This window comes from Bufo gargarizans, chromosome 9, assembly GCF_014858855.1.
Source record: "Bufo gargarizans isolate SCDJY-AF-19 chromosome 9, ASM1485885v1, whole genome shotgun sequence".
NCBI classification, from domain to species: Eukaryota; Metazoa; Chordata; class Amphibia; order Anura; family Bufonidae; genus Bufo; species Bufo gargarizans.
In genome coordinates, this window is record NC_058088.1 from 174,206,892 (window position 1) to 174,215,342 (window position 8,451).

Genomic DNA, 8,451 nt, shown 5'->3' on the forward strand with positions numbered 1-8,451 from the left:
TTCAAATGGTTTACAGCTTCAGTCTTGAGCTATTGACTATCCATTACCGTCACTTATACAAGTGTCTAGTCCTGCAAAAAACACATTTACTTAATCAGTTATCAGTGAGAGGCTCGGTTAACCATGGGCGTTGAGTTCCTGTAACAGCGGAAGACAACACAATGGAAAGTATAAGTATTGCCGCTCTTAACTGTGCGTTGCGTGCCATATAGTAAAGCATATGAAAAGCATGCTTCTTCATGTCACTTAACGTGTTAGTTTTGCGGTAACAGTGACGCACTGCATGCATTAGGCCTTTATTCTTACAGTAGAGAAGTACCGTATTTTTCGCAAAAGTGGAGGGAAAATATCAGTGCGTCTTATGGGGGCGAATGCTGCGACCGTCCGGTGAATAGGCTGAGAGGGAGGAGGGGCTGGGGGCCGGCATCTGGTTCTGTGAATGGCAGCGGGGCACGGTGCAGTCCCTGTATTTTACTACACCGGGCCCCGCTCACTGTAGTATACGGTAATCATATCCAACTTGTGGGTATTGTTAAAGTATTCCAATCATCTTAAATCTAGCGCTGTACTACTTACTACTAACTTCTTGGCAGTCAGGAGGCCGGGTGGGCGCTCGCAGCATAGCTCACTACGTCACGCGCCTGCTCCGCCTATTTTATGAATGAAGTAGGCACCGGGCCCCGCTGCCATTACAGAAACAGATTCCGGCCCCCATTCACTACACAGGGACACTGTTATGGGGGGGGGATCTGTGGATGACATATAAGATAAGATGCTATATATGTGTCATCCACAGATGCCCCCATAACAGTGCCATCCACGGATGCCCCCATAACAGTGCCATCCACAGATGCCCCCATAACAGTGCCAACCACAGATGCCCCCATAACACTGCCATCCGCAGATGCCCCCACAATGATCCCCCATAACAGTGGCATCCACATATGCCCCCATAACAGTGCCATCCACAGATGCCCCCATAACAGTGCCATGCACATATGCCCCCATAACAGTGCCATCCACGGATGCCCCCATAACAGTGCCATCCACGGATGCCCCCATAACAGTGCCATCCACGGATGCCCCCATAATAGTGTCATCCACAGACCAACATTAGTTCAAAACCAGCCAAAAGCACACCTTTTGGTTCAAAATATTTTTTTTTCTTATTTTCCTCCTCAAAAACCTAGGTGTGTCTTATAGGGTGAAAAATATGGTAATTAATTATAACTTTTTGTGAATTGGGACATTTAAACTTGCTTTTTTTTTTATTCCAATTTAAATCTAGTCGGAGTCGGTTCATTTTTTGCCTACTTCAGGTACCCAAATTTGCCTCCGACTCCACAGCCCTGTCTCAAACACAGAAATCATCACCAAAATGTCACATTGCTACTTATACACATTTTCAGGTTCAGATACTCTTTAAAGAGAGACCACACACCACTTTAAGAATAGTAAAATGTATACCGTATTTTTCACTTTATAAGACGAAAATCTTGCTAAAAACATCTTGCTAAAAACAGTCTGCGGCTTATAAACGGCAGTCAGGGAGATCTAGCATGGCCAGACCTCCCTGACTACTTCCTTCATGATCCAGCAGAGCGCACACCTGTCTTGCAGGAGAACGCTCTATTCAGCACATGGGGAGGAAGGTCCTGCACTGTACGGAAAGGAGATGAGAACTCCAAGTACAGCTTAAGGACCTTTGATGATGTCATCAATGGGAGGAGCCAGAACAGAAAAACTATAGAGCAGGGAAATGTGAGCTTTTATTGAATATATATATGTGTGTGTAGCAGTGCTGTATGTGTGTATATAGGTGTAGCAAAGCTATTTGTGTGTATGTAACAGAACTGTGTTTGTGTAATAGAGCTATTTGTATAGCAGAGCTGTATCTGTTTTTGGCAGTGCTGTGTGTGTGTATAGCAGAACTGTGTGTGTCGCAGACAAATATTTGAAAGTATTCTAGCAGAACAAGAAGCATAATAGGACCCAACCGAGCAATGACAGGAGACACATTTATTTGGATAGGTACTTTTAATGAGGTGACCACATGCATCATTGCTGGTTGTTATGATGGTCAGCAGATGACACAGTAAGGGTAACAAATGCTGACCAAAACTATCCACCCTCCCTGCCCCCAACGCTACACCCTAAAGTTACTGACCTTGACTCTTTCACTTCTGTAAACTACATTCCCTTCTAGGAGGAGCTAGAAAATATTTTTTCTAATTTTCTGTTGTCTAAATCTGGGGTGTGTCTTATAGTCCAGGGCATCTTATAAAGCGAAAATTACGGTAAGTTGATTAAGGTAATAGCGATAATGAGACAAATGTATGTCTTTTTTTGGGCAAATTAAAGGGAGTCTGTCACCTGTTTTTCACCAATATAACTGAGAGCACTGCCCCATAGAAGATTGCAGACCCCAAACATAGCTGTGTGCACTTTGTGTCTGTATTCCATGTCCAGGAAAAGCACCTTTATTCTGCTGGAAAACAGCTCTGAAGTGCCCAAAGCAAACCAGACTGAAGAGGGCAGGGCTGCTTTAGTTGCTCATATGTTGGGATTGGTACCAGGTAGAAATATGGGCCTGACCATGTTTGAAATCTGGCATTCCAACCTTTCAAACTGTACCAGAATCATAGCATTATATCCACTATTTCTCTTGAATGCATTGGGGGACACAGCACCATGGGTATATGCCCAGCTGCCACTAGGAGGCTGACACTAGAAGTAAAAAGTGTTGGCTCCTCCCTATCTGGGCTATACCCACTGCAGATGCAGGAGCAAACCAGTTTTTTTCTAGTGTCTATAGGAGGCAGACACGACCTGCTTTTTCCCTGCAGGTCTTGCTGCTATTTTGTTGTTTTATTTTTTCTTTCTTTTGCTCTTTATGCAGGTTTTTTTCATGCTGCAGGTGGGTGCTCCATTGTGGACTGCCACTTTAGTTGCACCCTCTGCGGGCGCGTACTTCAGTACCGCTGGTCACCCAGTCCCCATTACTGCCGCCGCAGTGGCTTGCCAGCATTCCCACATGTTGAGTCTGCTGATGGGGTGACCCTGCTGCGCCTGGAGACGTCAGAGGGTAAGTACAGCTTCCCCTCTCCCCCCTCTGGACCACTGATCCCTTCTACCTTGGCCAGGGCGTCTGTTCTTGGGGTTCAGGGACGTATGTGCTGGACATATAGGCCTACAATCCTGCCTCCTGGTCGGTCCCCCTTTTTCTTGGTTGTCTCCTGGGTGCCGCTTCCTTGTTGGGGTCCTCATCTTCATCCCCTCTGCTTATGTGTGCTGCCGCGGGGCTCCGGTCTGGCGCATCTACTTCCGCCCCCTTTTTCTTCCCGGACTTCCTCCTCTCACTGGGAGGGATCTCCAGCCTAGCTCCTATCACGGCTAGGCGCGGTCTTTTCCTCTGAAGGGGCGGTTTCTTCTGCTGCTGAGAAGAAAGAAAAGAGGCTCTATCTTGCAGCTTAGGGCCTGATCGCCATTCAGAGTGTTCCTGTCCTCCCTTCGCTGCTTTTGCGCATCGTGTGACACAGCACCTGGGGCCTGGTAGGATAGCCTCTCTGGCTATACACTTCTTTTCTGTAGTTGGTCTCTTTTTGCCATCATGTCCTCTGCTAGTACGGACCCTAAAGCCCGGGTGCCTATTGGGGTGGCTATTTTTTATGCTTGCTCTAAGTGCAGAGTGCAGAAGGCTTTTCCTTCCCTGCAACCTAACTCGCTCTGCGTGCAGTGCGTTGCTTCCATACCCTCTACTGATGCCCTGGCCCCCCCGCCTCACTGTCCCAGGCCATAGACGACCTTGCCAGCCTGTCCCGGTCCATGGTGCAGTCGCTGGACCGCTTGCCCGCTCAAATTGCGGCAGTCTCTGCCCATCATAGGGACCATGTTGCTGAACGGGCTTGCCCCTTCTGTGACACCAGGTCCCGTAAAAGACCTTGAGTGATCTCAGACGCGTCCCGCTCATCCTCAGCATTCTCTTGTTACTCCCTGGACAAGTCTGAGGCAGGCGAAGTCTCGTCTTCTGCTGCTCCTGGGGACACCTCTGACTCCGATTCTGTATCAGAGCAGATCTCTAAGGGTTCGGACGCTCTGTTTCCTTTCAGTGCAGAATCCGTGAACCTCTGGTCAGTCCCACCTCTGGTTGATCCTCAGGTGGCCCGTTTGGCCAAGGCCACCACCCTTCCCTTGGCTGATGCGGCTTCCTTGTCGGATCCCGCTGACAAGAAGATTGATTCCTTGGCTAAGGCCGTTTTTGTAGCGGCAGGCTCCGCTGTTCAGCCTGCTTTTGCCGCCTCCTCGGTCGCCAAAGCCTGCGTGGTCTGTGCCAAGCAACTCATCAGTTTGCTGACGGATTCTGCTCCAGGTGAGATTTCAATTCTTGCGTCTCAGCTTCTCCAGGTTTCCCGGTACCTATGTGATGTCTCCCTGGAATCGGCTCGCCGGTCTAGCAGGGCGGCTGCTAACTCCGTGGCCATCCACCGCACGGTCTGGCTCCGTTCATGGGCGGCAGATGTGGCTTCCAAAAAGGCGCTGATCTCTCTCCCTTTTCAGGGTAAAAAGCTGTTTGGGAAACGCCTGGTGGAGCTTATTTCAGAGGCCACAGGAGGAAAAAGCTCCCTCTTCCCCCAGAACCGCCCTGGAAGCCGTCGCCCCTTCTTGGCGACTTCAAGGTCCAAAAATTTTCGCTCCTTTCAGGACTCTTCATGCCGCTCAGATAAGAAGTCGGGGGGGGGGGGGGGGGGGCCTGCCTGGCATTTTCGCCCCAAGCCTTCAAAGCCCCATGAGTCGGTTTTTCATGTCGCGGCCCCCCTCCCCAAGTCTCCCGTAAAGGCGGCAGATTTTTTCTGGGCCATTCATTCCCTTCAATCCCTCGGCGTGGTCGTTCCAGTCCCCTATTTGGAACGCTTCCAGGGATTTTATTCAAATCTTTTTACAGTACCCAAGAAGGACGGCTCCCTCCGCCCTATTCTGGATCTGAAGGCGCTCAACCGCCTGGTCCAGATTCGGCACTTCCGCATGGAGTCGCTCCGGTCGGTGATTGCCTCCCTGGAGGACGGCGAATTTTTGTCGTCAATCGACATACAGGACGCATACCTCCATATTCCCATTGCCGTGGCCCATCAGCAGTTCCTTTGCTACGCAGTGGGTTCTCTGCATTTCCAGTTTGTGGCTCTGCCCTTCCACTTAACATCTGCCCCGAGGGTCTACACTAAGGTCCTGGCCCCTCATATCGCTCTTCTCCGCACTCGGGGGGTTGCAGTGATTCCCTACCTGGATGACCTGTTGGTGAAGGCTCCGTCTCTGGAGGACAACCTGGCCAGCCTCCGTATCACCCTGTCTGTCCTGTCTCAGTTCAGGTGGTTGGTCAACTATCCCAAGTCCTCCCTGGTTCCCCGCCAGAGAATGGATTTCCTGGGCATGACCTCTCCGAGATGCAGTGGTTTGCCTTTGCAAGCTGTCCCCTCTACCTCTCCAGATGTGCATGCGGGTTTTGGGCCGGATGGTTGCCTCCTTTGAGACAATCCCATTTGCGCAATTCCATTCCAGGCCTCTTCAGCTGGCGATCCTGTCCAGCTGGGACAAGACCCAGCTGGGCCTCGAACCGTCTGGTTCGTCTTCCCCATCTCGTCCGCAAGGAGTTGTGCTGGTGGCTTCTACCTCGCACCCCATCTCTGGGCAAGTCCTTTCTTCCCCCTCGTTGGCGGGTGATCTCCATGGACCCCAGCCTGACGGGGTGGGGAGCCGTCTTCGGGTCCCTCTCTGCTCAGGCCTGTGGTCAGCAGCGGAATCCTCCCTGCACGTCAATATTCTGGAGCTCAGGGCGATCTTTCTGTCTCGTTATGTGGTAATGAGATGTAGTTGGTGTATTATTTTCAATCATCAACAAAACAACAGGATAATTACTTGCCACTGGTGTTGCAGAGTCCGCGCACTTCACAAGGCTGGTAGCGCTGCTGTACTGAGAGTCTGCAATCTTCAGTTTCCTCTACTAGCGTGCGCGGTCCCGGCCAATAAAAACAATAGGCAGTGCAAAAAAAGTATACAAAATTGAAAGTTACCTTACATGCCATACAAAAGATGTTATTTAATTTTTAAAATGCCCATGTGATAAAATATATGTGGGCAGAACCAAAAGAACATTGCAGACGAGAATAGGGGAACATATCAAAAACATATATAAAAAATTCGAGGGCTATCCTCTCTCACGCCACTTTAAATACAAACATAGGGGGAAGTTTGGGGGGTTAATTTTTGGAGCATTAGAACAAATAAAACCTGACTATAGGGGGGGGGGGGGGGGGAATTACATCAAGCTGATGTCTAGGAATAAAACTAAATGGATTTATAATCTGAATAGTCTCGCACCAATGGGGCTTAACCAAGAGATCGAACTGTTTGCTTTTTTTATAACCATATATATAATTGTTTTTCCCATAACCACATCCTTGTTAAGTGTAAATATACATCAAACTCGGGGGGCGTGGCTAACTGCCGACATGAGCGCACGCACTTGAGAGCGGCTCCGTTCCCTGATTCCTATCCTGACTAATCCTGGCAAGCTGCATTCTTCAGACTTAGAGTGGCAAGTGCAGAGGAGAAGGAGGAAGCCCAGGCACCAAGACATGGGACCCAGCAAGGCTCAGTCCGCGGCAGACAAGCTCAAGGAGTATGCCCGGCAGGAGAACTAACATGGCGCCGCGGCTCCCGCCACTCCACGTGCAGCGGTGACGCGCGGGCAGGCCGCACAGCAGATGGAGCCTGAGGATGCTGGGGAACCTGAGATCACCCTGAAAGCGGTCTCTGAACAGCTGCTTACGGCGATATCATCATGCCAATCCTCCCTTACCTGCAAGATTGAGGAGGTGCGCGTTGACCTAGGCCTGTTGAGGCAAGACGTGCAGCAGCTGAGGGAGAGGGTCAAGCAAACGGAGGTTCGAGTGTCGGAGCTGGAGGATTACACGAGGCCATTGGATTCCAGACTGACGGAGGTGGAGAGAGCCGTTGGGTTATGGAGACAGAAGTGCGATGATCTGGAGAACCGGGCGCGGCGCAATAATGTGCGAATCCTGGGGCTGCCGGAACGGGCGGAGGGGAGAGACCCGGCTGGATTCCTGGAGACGTGGTTTAAGGCCCAATTCCCCGACGCTGCGTTTTCCGTGGCCTATGCAGTTGAGAGGGCGCACAGAGTTCCGGCCAGACCGCCGCCGCCGGGCGCACCGCCGAGGCCTCTGCTGGCCAGATTGCTGAATTGGAAGGATCGGGATCTAATCCTTAGTCAAGCAAGGAGCAAAGGGGCCATTTCGCATGACAACGCCAATGTGTCACTTTTCCCGGATTTCTCTGCGGATTTACAAAAGAAAAGGGCCACTTTCGTATCGGTCAAAAGGCGCCTCAGAGAACTGAACTTACAGTATTCTATGGCCTACCCGGCGCGCCTTCGAGTGGTGGATGGAGACCGGCCTATATTTTTCACGGATCCGAAGGAAGCTGAGGATTGGGTCGCCAGGCGCCCTAGGCCGCGCTGATACGGGACTTAACTTCCAAGTTGCAAGTATTACTGGGTCCCTGTAATGTATGACACGGGTGCCCTGCCACTCAGTTAATGTTATTTTGTTAATGGTGCAATCTAAAGCTTCACTCACACGTGTACTGCTGCTTGGCGGGCTTTCAGATATTCTGAGGCCTCCGATTCGGATACGTGGGGAACTTTGAGTCCTGAGGGGCTAGATAAGCATGCATGCATTTATTGAGGCTAGATTGCACCTGCAGCTTCATCATCTGCATTGAATGGGGAATGGTCGGCTACCTGCACGGGTATAACAACTTTCCTCCCGTGCTGGTCCCCGATTTCATTGCCACATCACTGACACTATGATATGTGCACTGATTGTATGTTTAGTGGTGTTAGTTGTTCCACTGTTCGGTTATATGTTTATTAGAATACTGAAGACATGGTCACATCTTTTTCACGCTGAGAGTGTGGGTAGAAGGCGAGCTGTTAGACTGAGCAGGTTTTCTTTTTGCCCATCGGCTGGCATCCTGTGTTACGAGTGGAATAGCTTCCTGATTGCATTATGGGTTCTTTAGTGGTGATGTCCTGGAACGTGAGAGGCTTGGGCGCACCGCATAAGAGGATAGCGGTATTTTCGCATGTGAGACGGTATTGCCCTCACGTTCTGGGACTTCAGGAGACTCATCTGACGGCTGACACTGGGCACAGAATTGCTAAACAATGGGTGCAGTGGTCACTTCAATCATATGGCACATCGAATTCTAGAGGAACTGCTTTACTGGTGCGTAAGGGACTCCTTTGGGAGCCGCAGAAATGTGTTGCTGATCCGGAAGGTCAATACTTATTAGTGTATGCCTTTATTAACCACATCCCGTACGTTATTATTAACTTATATAATCCTCCTCCAGCCAGTATTTCACTTCTTCAAGTGA